Source organism: Prenolepis imparis, unplaced genomic scaffold, assembly GCF_030444845.1.
Source record: "Prenolepis imparis isolate NDT839.2.m4 unplaced genomic scaffold, iyPreImpa1.0 SCAF_9, whole genome shotgun sequence".
Lineage (NCBI taxonomy): Eukaryota > Metazoa > Arthropoda > Insecta > Hymenoptera > Formicidae > Prenolepis > Prenolepis imparis.
The window spans coordinates 7,379,549-7,399,887 of NW_028141167.1; the positions used below are offsets into that span (position 1 = coordinate 7,379,549).

The window sequence follows — 20,339 nt, forward strand, 5'->3', positions numbered from 1 at the left end:
GCCCATTGGTTTAATTCATATTTAATGTACAACACTGAATTCTGTCGGAATGTGCGCAAAACACTCGATCTTTCGAGATAGAATCGCATCGAGAGAAACATTCGAACGTAAATACCAGAGATTGTTTGACTGGATTTCTGCTGGATTTCTCCGTTTGTAAATGTCTTTCGATGATGAAATGCATCATTATTTTCCGTATATATAATTCTATTTATTGATCTTTCTCTCTTTTCTTTCTCTCTATATGTTATATAGGTATAATATATATGTATGTATATTCGAAAAATTATCTTAAAAAGAAATCATATAATCTTTGCTTTGAATATATGTATAGTTTGAAAAGTAAGAATTTGAATAACACATTTATTTAGATAACATAATTATGGAAATAAATGTAAAATATTTTAAGACTCTAACAAATTAAACTTCAAGAATGAAAATAACTTAATCAATAATTAATTAAAAAGTATCAATCTCGTAGACGGAATTCATTAAGAAATTCCGTTAATTATGAAAAAAATTCTAAAAACAGAGTACTAATTTCATGGAGATGGTTAATTATAAATTTACGTGTAAATGATTACCCGGAAAAAGTCGCACGTAGTGCACGTGTGCTTATTCTGCATTAACGCGTTTAATTATTAAACTTTACCATTTCGAAATACTCGACTCAACAAACTCGAAGGGGTTAACGGAAATTTTTAAATTTAATTCTTACGACCATTTAGAATCGCCTTGAGAATCGCATTCAATGTACAGCGAAATAGAGCTTCGATGTCGCGTAAGAAAAAAAGGTAAAGAAAGAATGAACTTTAATAGCTACTTGGTAGTTTTTACTACTTTTGCAATTCATATTTCGCGGAAAGAGAGTCGCCAAGTCGTTATAAGAACTATACCATATTCAGTTATCATCGTAAAAAGAAAAAGAGTCATAATATTACATTTAACATCGCATTGCGATTGTGAACGATGATGCAACGAGCAATTTTTTTTACAGAGTACATAAATATCGTGTTCCCGCTTCCTAAGTACACACAGAATTTCATCTATCGATGGAGATTCAATTTATCAATTATAAATCGACAACATGTCTAAAAGGGGAATTAAACGCGCATCGATAAATGATGAATGTTCATACCTAATTCATCCGGCGTCAACTGTACATGCGATTTATTTACGTTTCTCGCGTTCCGCGAAACGAGCGCGTTCGTTTAAAATACGGCTGTACATTGTTATCCCTCCGGGTATTAGCACCGCGTTCTTCTCTTTCCGCTTTTTCTCGTACTAACACGCGACAAATGCCCACGCTTAATTTCGCCGTTTTGCGAAAGAGATCCGACACGACGCGGTATTATGACTTCAAACAGCGTGAGCGGGAGATCGATATGGCGAAACGAAAATAGAACTTATGGCGCAAGGAGAGAGATATGACGGCAAAATACGAGATACAGTCGTATCGAGACTGGCGTGGATGTAATAAAGTACCGCTGAAAAGTATATCATCCCTCTTCTGCGCGCGCGAGAGACCATCTCTTCCCCCGGAGATTTTAAAAGCGTTTTAAAGGCCGTCGAGAGATTGAAACTTGTACGTTATGAAAAAAAAAAAAACGCGTCTATTGTGCTAGGGAGCTTTAAAACTTGGGTCTTTTTAGGGAGTGCGCGGCATTTTCGAGCGCGAACAATGAAATCTTTCGAAACGGCGAGTGTAAAGAGGAACGGACGAACGAAAAAAAAAAAGAAGCTAAAGATAGAGAAAGAGAATGCAAAGTCGCTTCGTCGTTTCAATGGCGCGTTCGACGGCACCTACGATCGATCGTGGCAAAAATAGAACGCGAAATTGATCGGTACGTTTTTAACATCGCTTTTATATTCGGGTGCTTATATACATACATATCGTCATATCGTGTCTGTTTACGAGATTCTATGAATGTACGATTAAACTGTATCCATATTTCAACTCTCATGAAAAGCTAAAGACGTACAATTTTTGTGCAGTTTGCTGTAAAAATTGCTTTTGAAATTGTATATGAAACATATATATCTGTATGTTTCTTTGAAATAGTGAAAGGAGACGTCTTTTTCTTTTTCTCTCCCATGTACACAATTTCTTTTCTTTTTTATCTTTCTCTCTGATATTTTATATATCGTCTAAACTCTCCGGTCAATGTTTATGAAAAACAGCACGGATTGCTCTATCACTCGCTCGTAGATTTCATAAATCTTGAAACGCGAAATAATGCATAAAGACCACGGTGTTATACGGCATGCGAAGTTCTCACGAGTGAGCGCCGTTCGTAAATATTAAAACACATATACTACGTTCATCGTTGAGAATCGTCCAGAACTTTGACACAGAAAGAATATTTGCGAGGGAAGATATCATTTTTGTGCAGACAGCGTGCTGTGCGCTAAATAAGATTGAGATACCTTGGGGTAGAAGTAAGAGATCAATATCTCAGAGAATTTTCGAGATTCTCTTTTGAAAGAAGTAATATTAATAAATCAGTGATTTAATAATCTGCAGTTATATTGCCGGCAACTTTTCGAATAATTCGTCGCTATTGGCACGCATTTACGATATTATAAATGTGTCGAAGAATTGAATATTAATGCGCGGGATTCCCGACTTATATCCTTCTTCAATTGCGTTCATAAGCTAAAAAAAAATACGACGAAACGTGACTAAATGTAAAAATTGCCTCAATCTTTCTTGGAAACGTGATGAATAAATTAGACGAATGGAAACTTGGCGTGATGTAATTATTATTAATCCTTTTTCAATTACATTCTAGGAAATAATTCATTAAATATTTTAAATATTTGCATACAATTTTCATATTTTTAATCTGCACCTCCATTTATTTTCAATAATATAAAAGAAAAAAAGTTTATTTTTTTTCGTTCGTTTAAACTAGTTTCTGCAGACGAAATGTGAGCGACGAAACCAATAATTGCTACTCACATTTTCGATTTTTATCTCTCTCCCCTCTCTCTCTCTCTCTCTCTCTCTCTCTCTCTCTCTCTCTCTCTCTCTCTCTCTCTCTCTCTCTCCTTTTCTCTGTCTCTCTCCTATCATATCACAGCTCCCGAATACAAAACTGAGTATCTATAGAGTACTCAACTTGTTGACCCACTTGAGAGATTTGCTCCTATTGTCAGAACTGCGCTGCAATTCGCGTTTGGTATTCGCTTCCAATCCCTAGTTGATCATGCTTCCCATTCTAACATTCTAACAGAATTTGTAATAGATTATGCCGTGTGTTGGCAACATACGGTTAGACAAAATCCCTATCAAAGTTCAGAAAGAAGCCGACTTTTGTTCTAAACGAAACGAAACTGTTTCGCGAAGCAGGATCAGTTGCCAGTAGGCGTAAAACTTTTTCGTGAAAAGATATACGAGACTACAGAGTGCTCTTTGAATGACTACTGTTTGAAATTCTTGTTACGTTTCCCGCTTAAAACTTAGCAATCGCTAAATTCCAAGAACTCAAATACAGACATTTGTTTCGAAAAATTAAAAATGTAACAAATTTTATTTCTTATATTTGAAAATTTTTATTTTCTTAGTTTTATATAATTTATTGTAAATGGATACGAACCTTTTCGAGAAAATAGCAACCATAAGCATAAATTTTCTTCAATTAAAGTTTTGTGAGAAAATTGAATGAAGATCTTATTTGCACTTGTAAAATTTAATTAATCGAAAAGCAGTGGATTTATCGATCGACACTCGAATCTCTTCAACCGTTTTACTATTTTAACAATATTATCAAAAAATCGATTTTAAATTGTTCAAAGAATTAAAAGTGATAGAGAAGAAAGTGGAGAGGATAAGTGTGGAACGTAAAAACAATACGCGTAATATCAAAGTGCCAACAAGAACCGATTTTCAATCGTGATTGTAAAATCCGATAAAAGACCGAGGCATTTCTGTCCCAAGGGGCCTTCCGCGGTTACGTTATATAAGAAATTGCGCAGTCACAGGCACGTCGCGCAAACTAGATCGAATAGGAGAAAAGCGAGAACTCACCTCAACATAACCAAGCTCACTTTCTGCTCGCGTTTACACGGGATCCGCGTCTCTACCACCGGTACCGTTTTCTTCCTTCGTCGTCATAAATCGGAGAATGAAACCCTTCCCTTTTCCCCCCCTCCCTTCTCCCTCGGTCGCGAAAGAATCGAGCGCGGAGAGAAACCGATCGGGAGAGAAAAAGCTCGCGGAGAAAAACGCGATCACCTGCATTCACCTGCGTCACCTCGCGAGCGGTTTTTTTTTTTCTTACGCGAACGCGTTGTGTCGATCGCGTCCGGCGAATTGTGTTTCTCTCTCGTTATCGGCAACGACAAGAATGAAAGGGGATGCACGCGGAGCGGCGTTGTGTGTACGCTTTCGTTGCGAGTGAGAAGGGCCAGCCGAGACGGCGCGCGGCGCAACTTACCCCACTCGAGGCTCGGAGCTGACTGAACGCGACCCCCGAGCGAGAGGGTGCGGGCGAGAGAGTGTGTGATCGACGTGGGGCGCAGATCGGCGCCGACACGCGAGATCGCGACCTGTCGAGGATACATACGAGGTACCCTTATCGATGCTGCTATATCGAAAGACGCTTATCTCGAGTCTGATTCTGCTACGAAACGAACGAAAAAGGCGAAGCTCTTTCGCATTTTCTACCTCTTCGATAATTTAATTAAAACCTCTCCCGCGCGCATCCGTATATTTTTAAATAGATCTGGTCTCGAATTTCTTATTTTATTGTTACATTGAGAAACATTAAAATAAACGTTTTTACCTGAAAATAGTATACGGCAAATTATCAAAAAAATTAAGAAGTATACGCGAGTTTTATCTCTCCGTATAGGTTTCTTAAATAGAAATTTTATTTTCGGTTTGAAAAATTTTATATAGTATCTTTTATATATGCTCGTTAAAACCAGAACCAGCTATCCCTCTTACTACATATAATCAGGAAACATGTATAATGTTAAAGTCGATATCACAAGAATATCAGTTACTAAATGCATTTCGTTATCGTTGATATGCAAATCCACCTCTGTGCATATATAAACCAGGAACAGTCACCTGTCGCGTTTGTAATTACCGCAAATAGAGAAATGCTCTCAATGTATAGTAAATTCGCGTAACTAATTGCAAACGATATTAACACGGTACTGTTAAGCGTGAATTAACAATCGCCTTGATACTGCGTGATATTTTCAGAAATCTAATATTTCTTGGTAACCTACGAAGCGCGTTTCGCTTGGCTTAACGAATAAATGCATTATACATTTGGCGTAGAGTCAAAGAGATAAATTAAAGACTTTTCGAGGTCCGACGTACAAGCGTTTTTCTGATATGTTTTGGCAAAAGGAATTATTCATTTTCCGCACGTATCCAGAACTCTCGCAGGACTGCAAATTTTATTCTCCTGACGCGGAAAATGTTCCCCTCGTGTACTTGCCAAAAGTTCAACGGGAAAAATATTGAACTCCATTTGTCAATGAAAAATTCTATTCATGCTTACGAATCGAACGATGTAAATTTAAACAAACATCTTTTACGAGTCGGATTTTTGCGAATGCATATTGTATGCGAATCCACCCCTTTGACCACACAAATACGTCACGCGTTCTAAATAATAAACGCAACTATATGCAGTTACATAGGCCGCTCGGCGCAAAAATAATGTCAGGGATAAAAATCCTCTTAGGTTGCGAAAGCAACCTCGAGTCTTTTCTTCTTGTGTTTGCCTCCGTGCTCGTGAAACAACCAAACACGCGTACTTAGCACCCAGAATACGCCGTAACGCGAAAGTATGCCATCCAAAGTTTCGTGCTCGTCGAGTTCAATCTCATTATGTGCCTTGCTCTCTACCGCGGAGAAACAGCGCTTCTATTACGCGCTTCTTTGCAGCAGTAACGCATCGTGACTACATCTACATTTTACACAGATCTCTGTATATGTCTCTGAGAAAAGACTTTTTTCATCCTTAATATTCTTTGAATCGCGCAGCTCTTGTATCAGATTCTCCGAAATCTTTCACAACTTCCATACATACGAATCTGTGTATACCAAATACATGGAAATTCTTGAATAGTGCTTCGACGTTATCAGAGCATACTGTATTTATAATTCGTCGAATCTATCAACATTTGCAAAGAAAAGTTACTACTATTACTATTATCAGAAAACTCTATTTAATTTTCTTCATTGAAATAAAAGCAAACATTATGTTATGTTTAATATACGACGCATTTTATTGATAATACCGTATATTTTATTTTAGTTTTATTGCCAACACGGTCAATATATACGGCACAATTTATATGGACATGCGGTATTCAATTTATGAAGCGCAATGGGCGTGAAATAATAATAAAATGATAGAAATAATAAAGATAGAATAATAGAATAATATAGAAAAAATAAATTAGATAAAGGAATAATTTAAAGACAGAGAGAGATAATAGAATAATAGAAATAATCAAATAATAGACAGATTGCCACTAGTGAATGCGGATATCTTTTTTTAACGCGAGAGAACAATACACAACTCTTCGCACGTAGCTCGTTTTTACTCGGTGAAATAATATTATCACGGACAGGGAGCGATATTTCGCGTATCTTGTCGCGCGAGTAAATCAAGAGGGCGGATTTATAGTGCACGTGAAATATTTAATATCGCGGAATCTATCGAGTCTACTCGTTCCTTTGGAAGATAAAAACAGATCGAAGTAGTCGATTTGTCAGGTACTCTCTGGCTGAGATTAATAGCGACGCGAAAAAGAGGAAGGCTCTTAGCTCCGGAACAGCTGGAGAGAGAGAGAGAGAGACAGAGAAAGAAACCTATTCTTTCTGGATGACTTGTAACATTCTGTGTAAAACGTACTGCTGTAACGCGAGAAAATGTTAAAAAATTAAAAAGTTACAACGCGCGAAATAAAACGACCGAGATATATATATTCAAGGAATCTTGGATACTTTAAAGACGATAAATATGGACGATTTAAAAATTAACGGAGAAGCGAGAGCGGAAGAGATTAAAGAAAATAACTTTACTGGATATATATTTTCTTCGGCGTTATAATTAGTTGACTTATTTTAAACTTATCTTCTTGTTGCTTGAGGCCTTAATTAGCGCGAAGATACTAATTTTAATGGAGCTTGCGCGATAATCTCGTTTCCCCTCGTCGCTCTTTTATCAGGTCGTAGCTTATCCGTTTTCGGAAATTACGATGTGATGCCGCACCGACGGAAATCATACACCATCGGAAAAGACTTCCCACGGTCTTCACAGTTATGGCGTCCGTATCTGTTGCCAAGATTAACCTTCAGGCAAGAGATATAGCGCACTATTGAGGTGACGAGATGATGCCTTAAGAGAGCGATCTCGTCTAAAAACTGCTTCGTCTTTTCTCGTTATCATCAGCGATATAGGTTAAAGTGCATCATTTCCCATTCGATGTGACTTTAAGCAGCGCCTCGTTGATTTCAACCCTTCGTTAATGCGTCACCGATACAAGATGAAGTCTTTCAAAATACGCTTAATAACAATTTATACGTCAAGTGAAAATTATCTCTTTAAAATTGAAATCTTCAATATTACAAATTCCTTGAAATACGAAGTCATGTGTAAAATGAATCATCATCTTATCAAATTGCACCCTCAACTCTCAATTCTTTCTCTCTTACCTTCAATTTTTAAACTTTAAAAGAAAGAAAGTTTAATGAAATAACTGTGTATAATGAAAGAATTTTTACACTGATTATATAATTGCTATATAATTGAAATAGTTCTTACTCAAATAAAAATACGATGACTTTTTTATCGTTGCTTTGTTCAAAGATTCATTCAGTGTGGGATATTCCTAGGAATATATTTTTTTCGATCTTAGATTCAGACCGACGTAGACAATTCGATCACTCGGATATGTATGATCCAATTATGTGATGAACTGACCAAATGAGACCCAGGCCATCACTTCAGATTAGAGTCGCCCATGGGAAGATCCATATTTGACGACACATTCTTGTTGGAATTTGCTAGATTGAGTCGCATCCGGAGGCCACAAGCGTAATGAAGTTCACGGCTCTGACGCTACGTGACATTAATCAGCAATGATTTCATAAATGTCGATTAATGTTAATTATCAATTCTAATGATCATTTCACAAGACGTGACGGAAATTGCGGAATAAAAATTTTCAATTCCATTACACGTATTTTATAATGACGTCATATCTTAACTACTACTATTATATTTATACGATAGATATGTATATATGTATATATATAATATATATATATATATATAAAATAATTAAAATATTCGTCTCATACCTATCGTATTATATCTTTACGATAGATACGAGATCACAAGTTTCATTCACATATCTTTTATTAAAAAACAAACGCTTTTCGTATCATTATATCATGAAATATTGATTTTTAAACTGGATTATTCACAGTCCGTGCTTTTTCACGTATGAATATTTTACACGTTTGTATTTTACACGTGTCGTGCGGCGCACGATATGTTCGTGCATGTTGACGGATCCAATGCAAGGGGCTTATTCAGGCCATGCAAACAATCCAACTTACGTGCGTCTTTACTATCTGCACACGAGCGACCCGATCTCGCCAGGCTAAATACTGCCTAATGATTGCCTGACTTCGCGCTAATTGAAGACGCTTAAAGCTTTGCGAACTTCAACCAGAACGTGTAGGGGTTAACGAGTTTACCTTCGATTATCTAGAATAATCGACGCGCGCGATCGCCGTTTAATATCCGTAAATAAACTCGACTATTGCGAGAACTCTGTTAGATTAGATCTACTTTGATCTTTGCAATAAGCGCATTAAAACGTTAATATTTTTAAAGTATTACAAAGAATGACATATCGAATCATTGAAAAATATTATTCTTATTCTTCAATTTATTATATTGTCCGCGTACAAAAAAAAATACTATTATTTTTCGCAAAACGCATAAAATAGACCGCGTGGAAAAATACAGACGAAATACGTCTATTTATTAGGCACATAAAGAACACGACTGTGCCTCGTAGATGTAGACAGTGGCAAGTGAGAGTACTCGATCTCTGTCGCATGCTTGGATCTTTTTTTTCGTAATATAGAGCAATCATCGTCTAGCAGTCATTCACGACTTCTTAATTGAATCCGCGAGGCAGACTTTTCGATGAGCTTTGATTACTCGCTTGTTCGTATCTCCGTGGCTGACATTTAATTAAAATTGAGGAATTTTTTAAAATAAAATATAAAATATTACTTTGGAAATTTTTATCTGAAAAAATCTGCGTTTTACGTGTAAAAACGGAATGTATTAAAACCGAAACGATTTTCAAGTACTGGCGACTGATGCACGGAGCTATTTATTAATTATATTATAGTAGAATAGTAGATATTTTTTTATATTAGTTTTTATATTAATTTTTAATCTCTCAATTGGATTAAATTAATCAAAATTGCCATAAAATTTTACCTGAAACAATTAAAGAAATACATATGATATACAAAAATATTATAAATGGTACATTTGTTCAACAGTTCAACGAAAGCCGTATTTTAATTGCGATAATACATTATAAGTACCTTATAAGTAGCTAAGAAAAAACGCCATTAATATTGCAAATAAAATGCAACTAATGCAGTATTATAAGATTGTGCCACTTTAAGTCGATTATCTTAAAGATCTTCGTTTAAATATTGTCTTACTTTTACGTACATAATATATAGAGTATGTTAATAGCTAAATATATTGGATATCAGAAAATTATCGCAATTTTAAAGCACAAATATATTATTAAATTTTCTTTTCAACGCGTATAATCAGAGATATATGCTTGACAATCACTACGAAAGAGCAATATCTCTTTAAGAAGCTGTTCTTCTCTCTTTATCAATTTCTGTTAAAACAATTTTGAAAGCTTTTACTCGACAATTGAACGAAAACAAGTTGTCGTTGCACAGTGAGAAACGTAGGCGGTAATTCGCGTTGATTATATATATCAAGACTTATCTCCCAAAGCTTTCTAAATATAAGTTGAACCGAACTTAGAAGCTCGATCTTCTATTTTAAGAATTTCCGAGTATATCACCCGCGAGTACATTTCCGTGTTCTTCATTATTTCAACGATTACTCGGGAAGTCGTTGAATCTCGCTAAAAGTAGGAGGGAAGTGACTTTATTCTTTATTCAAAGGTCATAGGCACAAGTCAAAGTAAATGACTTGTCCCGTCGATCTCTTTTTATGCTTTTCATTGCCGTTACTTAATTCGAAGCGATATCTCTCAATCGGTAGCCGAGCTCCTTTTAAGTCTATTACCATAGATATTGCTAATGTTTAATGCAGCTTATCATTACGGATCAAGAAAAAGCGAGTTTTATCACGGTAAATATATCAGAGAGAATGAGAATAATTTCAATCAGGCATAGAAAGACATGGATTTTGCTCAAGCCGCTTTTCTTCTACCGTCTGTTCTGTTTGATTGAACTACTTCGGCGTAGAAAAGGCTTTCCGGCTGGAAATTTCTAGCTTCTGAAAGGAATAAAATAGAGATAAAATTTTTTTTTTAATATATAAGCAAAAATGGACGGAAATTCTTGACTCGCAAAGGTCTATTAATTTTTTGCCACTCTAATGAGATATTAACAACGCAGCAGTCTCGCGTTGAAAGTTTAATGGCGCAGCAAGCGCTAGATTAAATTTGATATAAAGCACGCGAGAATGGTCAAGAGGGAGGAAGGGTGAGGAAGGGGAAGGGGGAGGAAAATAGCGAAAAGACGCGAAAGGGAAAGCACGGTGAAAAACATCAGTGCGATGTTACACGGCATTTTCTAAATTCCCCGAGTCGCCGAGATTGCTTTTCCCAGGGCACGATCATCCGACATTTGTTTCCGAGAAAATGGCATGGATCATTTTTCGCCCAATGACGAAGACCGCTGCTGCCGGGTTGTATACACGCGAATTTCTTCTCGCGTGCCGCGTCGTAAGGGGAGGAAATTTATGGCGCCGCGACGTGTAAAAAGGAGATCTCACGCGCTCTTTGTGGTAGCCATGCGTATATATTGTGCGGCATGCGATAACACGATTAAAAGGAGTTCGGCGAAGTTCACGGAAAATATATTAGGGTCTTCTATTTTTTATCTATTTTGACATGAAAATCTCGTGAAACGATAAAACCGTGAAAGAATAAATCACTCCTATCTCTTTCTCTCTCTCTTTTATGGACGTTTTTTTCGTTCTAGAAAACCTTGTCTGAAATTCTCAAAGAGAATTCTCGTAACGTGACTTTTGAAATTAAATTCCCGACGGAACAGGATCGTAATCGTATTACAGACTGCTTGAGGCAGATGTATCAATGACGTCATTAATACGTCTGATGGTATCGAGGACGCTCGACATACTCTTTTTCCCCGATTTTCTCAGCAGGAGTTAGGAAATATAGAACGGATATTGAATCTTATCGCGACACGAATAGGAGAAATCTCATTAATCGCGTATATTTCGTTCTTCTTTATTTAATTCTCGAAACTTTTTAATTATCAGATATCAAAGGTGTCTTTGTCGCTATAAGAACGTTTATCTTAGAGTGCTCTTTGAAAGCTCGCGATGATCTTAAACAGAAAATGAAATTTGCGTATTACGATTTTAAAGGTGTCGTATACCACCATTTGGTTCTTTGTCATGAAAGATAAAGGTTGAATAATACCTATTCGAATTAAAAAGTCGATTTATGCAAAGTACATTGCGATTAGTTTCCCCGACAGAGAATTCCCGGGGTATGAGGATAAAATTGAATCAATTTTACTTTATGCTCGGATGCGCAGCCCTTTATCCAACGTTAAGCGCCTTCCCTTCGGAAAATCTTCAGCTACGTCAACACACAATCTCCCGCAAGACAATCATCTTCAAGTTGTTTGCGCCGACTGCATATTCCTGCATCGATTTCGCGTAACAATCGGGCTCCGCGGCATTACTCCGATGCAGTTGCCGAGACCACTTGTAGGAACGTATTGTGCATTGTGCGTATGTTGTCAATGTTGCGCTCAGAATTTTTCCGATAATCATGTCACGCGTGAATGACTCTTGTTACAATATCTCGATCACATCACGGTTCAAGTAAACTCGGGAAGAATTCCATATTGTCGCGAAATCAGATTTCCACTCGATCATCCGAAAACTGCACATAAATAGTGCGCACGAAGAAAGATTTCTATAAAAAGACGTGTAAATTACAAATATTATATATAAAATATCGAGGAAATAGTTGCAAACAAGCCGAAAAAGAATTTCGTGTAGCTATGATGCACTTTTTGTCAATCACTTGTAGTTTTTTTCATCTTCAAATAAATCGCGTTTGAAAAAAATATTCTTCAATCCTCTTGTCAAAAAGGGAAACAAATATCGATGTTACTTCGTGAATGCTATCAAGGAGCGATATGTTAAAGCCGTATTACACGTGACATCGCGTATCACTTTGGCGAATCCATAAATATCAGCTGATAGACATGCCCGTATCCAATAAGCGTATTTTCTTCTTATAACGAGCGGCTTACACCTATATCCGTTCGATATTCCACACTCGCAAGAAAATATATTCCCTCGATATGTAACATTCGATACGTAGATTCTATCCGATACTTTCTTCTCACGCGCGGTTGAGCTGAATCAACTGCGATGTACTTGTTTCGCGTTTATCCCTGATTCTGTTCAAACGATTTGTTCGGAAACTTTCGGAGCCTTCCGTATAAAGCGGCGCTTATAAGGATTGTTTTATGCTGATTCCGAGTGATTAACTAACTCGCAACTCACGCTGCACTGTACAGTGATGCCGCAATAAACTTTAAAAATATGTCGAAATGTTTCATTGAACTTTTGATGCGCCATCGAGTGATCGAAAGAGAGCAATCTGCATTACGAAATAAGTTTTGCATTATCGATTTCTGAAATTAAATTCAACTAACGTAGAAGAGGAACTGAATAAAACTTATCGTTTTTTTAAAAATTATTATTTATTAATTTAAAGCGATTAAAATTCACAAAGGAGAATAAACTTTATTTTGATAGAAAACGAAAGAATACACAATTATTTACATATTATAAAATATTTATGTCTCTTTCTTTTTTGATCAAAAATACAATCCAATCGTATAACTTTTCTCGATTCCTATGTTATGGATTTTCTCTCATGCGCGCATATATATGTATGTATATCTGAAAGTACCCGGCTTACTCTTTAAAGGTTAAAGGCATTTGCTCGGCAATCACCCCACATGAGATTTCCTCGCAACCTCGAGTCCAAAGCATATTTTCCAATTTTTCTCCGAACTGAAATCGGTCGTCGCGAGACCGACGGAAATAATTTTACGGCCAAACGCACGGCTCCGAGTATTGCGTCCCTTGAGTTTTTAATACGGAATAATTCCTGCGGATTCTCTCTATCCTCGACGGTCCGCCAATTGAATTCGAAATCTAGCAGTTTCGAGTTTTCACATCGCGCACGACGTCTCTGCGATGCAACGTCGCGTCGAATATCAAAGAGCGAAGAATAAAAGTCGACGAAATCAACAAATATTACGGTTTATTGTGCTCTGACATCTCGAGAAGTTGTTAGACGCGAGTTTGTTTCCTCGATCTTCCATTCGTCTTCCTTTTGCATTTTCCGCGCGATGCTCACGTGTTGTCCTTAGACTTTAGAATTTCTATGCTTTTATTTTCACGAGCGAAAGAACAATCATGAGATTTATTTTGTTTGATTTGTATGTATATAAACTCGTAATTTTGCATTTAGAAAAGCGTATTTATGTGTTTCATAAAGAAATGGAACATCTAAAATATATGTATATATATAATAAGAGGATTAGGAATTATACATATTAAAAGGAATCGTGATATGGTACTATTATGCGAATTGAAATATAATAATAAAAGAAGAGTTAAGAGAAGGATTAAGAGATAAAAACATTTCATAGCATGCGAATACAAGTTCAAAAGAAAAGATTTATCTCGCTCCCGATCATAAATTTCGCGAAAGAATTCGATCGCTTTTTTATTGCAAGAAAGATTCGCGGAAGCAGTTGAATTTCTATTGAAGCGATCGATGTGAATTGGAATGATTGATATGGCAGATAATCTTGATGAAAAATCGGAATTTACCAGAGATTTTTGCTTATGCTACACTATAAGTATATATATTGCGTGTCTGACAGAATATTTTCTATTAAATGAGCATTGACGTTGACCTTTTTGAAAACTATTAACTACAGAAATGTTTATTCTAATACTACAATTATCCATACAAATTTAAATGTAAATAAATTGAATCTAAGTAAACGGTATCGATATAGATAAATAAGTATTATATAAATTATGTTTGGTGAACACTAAAATAATACTGGCTTGAAGTTGTCATATTAAAGCTGACAGTTGTGCTATTTGCCCAACAATATAGATATATAAATGTTATGCAGGAACACAGTTTACAATTCAAACTTGATCGATAAAAATGAAATAGTAGGCGACACACATCGGAATTTTCTCTGGAAAAATATCTGTTTCGTTAGCGGAGTAAGTCTCTTTTATTCACACTTGCAACCGCAATGGCTAACCGCCGATGAAATACTGCCAAGCAAAAAATGAATTCCGTCTGTACGGGATTATTCTCAATTTTTTGCATGGCATAATCTAGCGTTGAATGAATTGCGGTCGTTTGATATTTTTCTACCCGACAAAAATCCAATTTACTTTAATTAGCATCGAATTAATAATAACTCAAGAAATTAATCGTTCTGAATTCGACTTTATCCGGTTGACGCAAATTTAATTTATGTATTAGTCGTTGCAAGAATTTAAACTTAATTTCCCAAAAGTGCATTCGCCGTTCATTCATCTTGTCACTAAAACAACAGATAATCTAAATAAAGATTGTAATTTTAATCTGTTTTATTACTAGTATCGGATTATTTTACATGCTAATCTTTTCTAGTCACTCTATTACCTTATGATCAGATTATTCTATCATCCCACTCTATCGCGCGTTTTGTATACTTCCTTATGTGTGTGCATCTATACAATCTGAATATTTGCTCCGGAAAGTGATTATACGATATAATCATTATAGAAAAATGTAATATCTAAACTCAAATTTTCCGAACTCAATTTATTTTACTCTATAAATGAAAAGGAAGAAAAGTGATTCGCCACCTATATATTACGAGAATGAAGAAAAATGTTTCTCGGATGGTCGTTAAATCTTGCTGCTCCACTATGAAAAAAAAAACCGCGCACAAACATAATGCTGAGAAATTAGATGTTTTATTAAAAAATATGCATTCGGTAAGATAAAACATTGCAACGATCACTTTGTTTCATATGTTAGATAAGCATTTTTCAATATTATATATCTCATGTCAACCGTAACACCGAATTAACTATTACAATTTTAAAAAGCATCATGATTAAATATTTTGCTATGTCTGACATTTATGAGATTTTTTAATTCTTACTAGAACAACATAAGCGCTCGCTACGCGCAAAATTCTTTGATTTTATATTTAAAAAATGATATTTTTTAAAAAATAATTTAAAGTTTGTTATAAATGTTATAAAAATTAAAATATAGTAATATATTGTAAATAATATGTTATAATATTTTATTCTTGATTATAATATTTTTTAACAGAAATCAGCTGATAAAAAATATTTGATATGAATATTTACGAGAACCGACTTAACATGCCTTTTAGAAAGGGAATATCTGTCATACTTACAATTTTATTATGTTCTATCTATGTCTTGAAATTAATGTTTAGTAGATTAAAAAAATAAAAGAGTTAGTCACACACGCACACACACACACATATACATTATTTAAAAAATTATTATCACTAGAAATCATTCTATAACTCACGTTAATCTTTTTTAAACCATAGCGATAATTTCTGTCGATAAATAAAGGTAAAATTATCGAAAAATGTGTTAAAGGGAGGATTATTGTATTTGCGGTCACTGGTGTATAAAATAAACTTGCGCAAAATCGCGTAACGTTTGAAAAGCTTTAATTGGCAATGCCGAAAGCTTTACTCTGCTAAAATTTTCCAAATGAAGGATTTCCATTTTCCAGATTTTCTCTGCTTTCGTGAGAATTATGTTTGAGTAACGATAATCAAATATCGATAATAATCTGACAATTAGCTATTCATTATTCTTCCAAAATAAATATTTATCGCAATTACAAGTATCTTTAGAAAGGATAAAAAGAAGATAGAATTTATGCGAATGAGTACGAAAATTCAGATGAAAAAGTTAAAAGGAAATAGGAAAAAGTAACTATAAAATGTTAAGAAGAGAAAGAAAGAGCACGGCCAGAGTTTCAAGATGCACGAGGATTTCTAAAGAGATTCTAGATAAACAGGATAGTTACTTACTTGTTAAAATAACTTTCATTGGTAATCTTGTTTAAAATATTCTCGAGATTATTTGGTATTTTTTAATAGAAAATATTATACTAATTGTAAGTTTAATATACCTACATATATTATATCCCGCGAGAAAGGATTAATTTTAATAAGCTTGGAGCATATGTAGAATAAACGTTTAGAAAAATTTTAGATTTTAATTAAACTCTGCAAACAATTTAATTTTAATGATAAAATTTTCGGAAAAATTTTCAATCAATTTTATTTCAGGCAAATTTCACGAGTGTCGCAACTTTTTAATTAATATTTAACGAAAGACTAAGGGGAGAATGGACGTGATCTGTAATCCAATATCTGTAAATCGCTTTAACCAACGGATTCGTGGCGATGAAGATCTCAGAATTGCAGATCCGTTCGCACTATTCTCACGGAAAATGTCAGCGGCGACGCGCAAATATTTGCCAGAGCTCCCATCTTGTTTTGCATATGATACGCATATATGAATATGTATGCCGTTTAAGAAATTGATAACGACCCTTCTGCATCCTGAGGACGCATGTCATCTAGAGCATGGGATCTCATACGGAAAAAAGGGTGGGGGGGGGGGGGAAGATTACAGCAACCGCCGCATTATAAAAGATTGCAGTTAGCAAAAATTGCTGCTCCCAAACGAAAAAGCGGAAAATTGGCACCTTCTAAAGACATGCGACATTGATACGCCAGATTTTCATTCGAATGCCAACTGCAACGAGAGAGCAGGAGTACCGCAGTAATATCATTTTCGTTCTGTTTCTTGATTCGCATACTAAACGTGTATTTGTGTATACGTGTGCATTCTATATAGAATCTTCTATTATTAGCTTTACTCTTTTCTTTGAAAAAAATCTATTACCTATATATTTTTTTATATTTGTTATATTTTATGTATTTTTTATAATCTGTCGTGTAACAAGAATAAATATTCTCAGCTCGATTTAATTCGGATTCTATCGCGATAAATTTCCTTTATTCGACCGCGATGTCAAGCGTCTTCATAGAGATTCGCACAATGCAACTTCGTTTCAATTTAGTCAGAATTTTATCGCGTCGCAATGAAGAAGCTTCTGGACATTTTCTGCGTCGCATTTTTATTTGCTTTTCTGACGGATAATGCGGGATTACATTTCGGATTGACTGGCCAGTCGTCGGTCGTTGCCAAACGATAAGGTGAACATTGTCAAATTGGGTCATGATGAAAGCTCGACGAACAATTTCGATGAGCGGAATGAGAAAAGAAAAAAAAAGAAAAACACCATCCTGGTGACGAAACCTCTACCTCTCCCTTCCTCTCACCTTTCTTCTTGGAAAGAGAAGGGAGTAGGGTTGAGTGTTTGTGGTAACCCTAGATTTTATCTGATGAAGACGTAACGATGGCCATCCTCGAAAACCCTGAGATCAACTTTCCCTTTTATTCCGCGAACATCAGCAAAATATACGGCCGCTGGGAGATTTTCGAGAACGTCTCTTTAATCAAAGTCATCGACCTTAAAAGCTCGAAGGTACTACGTCTTTATGTAAATGAGCGATTACAGCGTATAGTACAGTAAATTTTATTAAATAAAATTTGCATTTAGATAATATGTCCAAAATTACTTAGTAAAATTAAAATACAAAGTTACTTAATGTTGAAGTCATTTATGATTTGACAACTGAATGTGATTCGATGACAATAATTAAACATTAGTCTACAATATTCAACAATTAATAAGAATTATTAAACAAAATAATTTTATATTAGCTGTATAAATTTTATCGTGAAGTCTTAAATTTCTTACATAAACGGCATTTTATTCGCTATCAATTTTATACGATATCGTGCAAGCTCTGATAGCGTCGTAGTACTAGCATACTTTCCAATTATCGATTATGTATCTTGAAGAGCAATTGTTTAGTTGCGTTTTTACTGCTGCAACATGGTTTTATCGTCTCGAATACGTTGCGATAAAAGATCCTGACGCAAAACTCTCTCTTTCTCTCTCTCTCTCTCTCTCTCTCTCTCTCTCTCTCGGTGAAATAAAGGTAACCAGACCGCGATCGTTTCCGATTAGGAATCTTTAATGTAGATCCATATCACGACTCGTAAAACTAAAGTTTCGACACCCTGAAGATCCGTGCCTCTTACGGATTTGACAATAAAGTTTACGAACTGCGCTAAAACACACGTGTGCTTGTACCGCCTTGTATTTACAAAATCCTACCTACCTCGATATTATTCATAAAAGTATAAACATATCGTTGACATCACCTCATGATTTTACCAAACTAGAACAACACAAACGCGCGCTACGCGCGTTTGTGTTGTTCTATTCTTCGGTTTTATGTTAAAAAACATGATATTTAAAAAAAAATAATATAAAGTTTGTTTAAACTCGATTAATTTTTTTCACAGAAATTAGCTGATTAGAGCGTTAATTTGCTAATTAAATTTTAAAATAATAATATGTTAAAAAATTAAAATAGTAATATGTTGTAAATAATATGTTATAATATCTTATTATCGATTAATATTTTTTGACAGAAATCAGCTGATAACTGTCAAAAATATTAATCGAGTTTAAAGTATTATATAACCTATTATTTAATACATATTATATTATTTTAATTTTTATAACATTATTTTAAAAATTAATTAGTAAATTAACACTTTAATCAGCTGACGCTTTAATCATATATGTCATGTAGAGCTTCAATTAATTTTTTTTCAGTAGTAATATAAGACATTAATCAGACGTTGCGATTGCTCGGTAGATACACTGACAAATTATCCAAATTAATTATTATACAACAAATTAATTATATAACAAATTAATTATTTTTTACAATAATCAAGTTTCAAATACACAAGACATCTCGAAAACATTTCTATGAATACGAGAGAGAAAATATTATTGTGGAGAAAGAGACATTCTCTCTCTCAATGTCTCTTGATCAGCTGATTTTTCTGTCAAAAAATATTAATAAAATTTGCTAATTAAATATTCTAGCTTACCTATTTATATTGTATATGTTATAATTTGCTAATTAAATTTTAAAATAATAATATGGTAAAAGTTATAAAATAGTAATACGTTGTAAATAATATGTTATAATATCTTATTCTCGATTAATATTTTTTCTTTCTAAAGCTATATCTTTTCGAACGAATCTCCTTCGAGTTTTAATTAATTATTAATATTAAGTCATGTATATAGTATCGCGCGCGCGTTATTAGAGTGAAGTTGCCGATGTTTGTAGCCGCGGCCATTACCGAAACGCCGCGAGTATCAGGCAGTTGGAGCTGCGTCCCGCTGTGATTAATTAGTAAGCATAATCGTTAGAAACGATTTCTAACCTTTGTATTGTAATATTTATCAATCGCATATCATAATTTCAACGTTAATATGTAGTCGTAATTGTTCGAAACGCATATTTCGCGAAAAATTCGATGCAAAATTTCTTGCCAACATAACCCAACTTAATCTGTTTTCGCGCGCGCGAATGTGTTACGATCCGTGGATATATCTATCGTTAATTCTAGCTTACATATTTATATTGTGTATGTTATAATGCGAAATAATAAGTTTATTCTAATATATATATATATATATATATATGTATGTATTTTATTTGTTACAGATAGCATTGCGATACACAGTGCGATTCTCGCGTCGTGTCGGGAGTGCCGTGTAAAGTTTCGCGCGTCGGGAGTGCCGTGTAAAGTGTCGGGCAATCGTAATTATTCGTATTTTCGCGAGTGTCGTGAGTGCTACCATGGACCAGAGAGGAGGAGGAGGCCCAGGGAGGCATCGAGCGACATCGGGGCAACTATGAGGTATGTAAAATAAAACATTTTTTCTAAACTGCATTGTTTATGAGATATTCGACA

The 20,339-nt window shown here is 34.9% G+C and overlaps 1 protein-coding gene and 1 long non-coding RNA gene across 4 annotated transcripts in view; one reads left to right on the plus strand and one right to left on the minus strand.

Moving 5' to 3' along the window:
• LOC145940344 (uncharacterized) overlaps positions 1-4,448 on the minus strand; it is a 33,370-nt gene extending 28,922 nt beyond the window's left edge. For both annotated transcript variants that reach the window (XM_083045394.1, XM_083045393.1), the window contains exon 1: positions 4,031-4,448. The gene's annotated coding sequence lies outside the window, so the exon portion shown is untranslated. The remainder of the gene's footprint in view (positions 1-4,030) is intronic.
• Positions 1-20,339, plus strand: part of LOC145940353 (uncharacterized) — a 126,876-nt gene that overhangs the window by 84,030 nt on the left and 22,507 nt on the right. For both annotated transcript variants that reach the window (XR_014426000.1, XR_014426001.1), the window contains exon 7: positions 20,090-20,285. This is a non-coding gene — a long non-coding RNA (uncharacterized LOC145940353). The remainder of the gene's footprint in view (positions 1-20,089; positions 20,286-20,339) is intronic.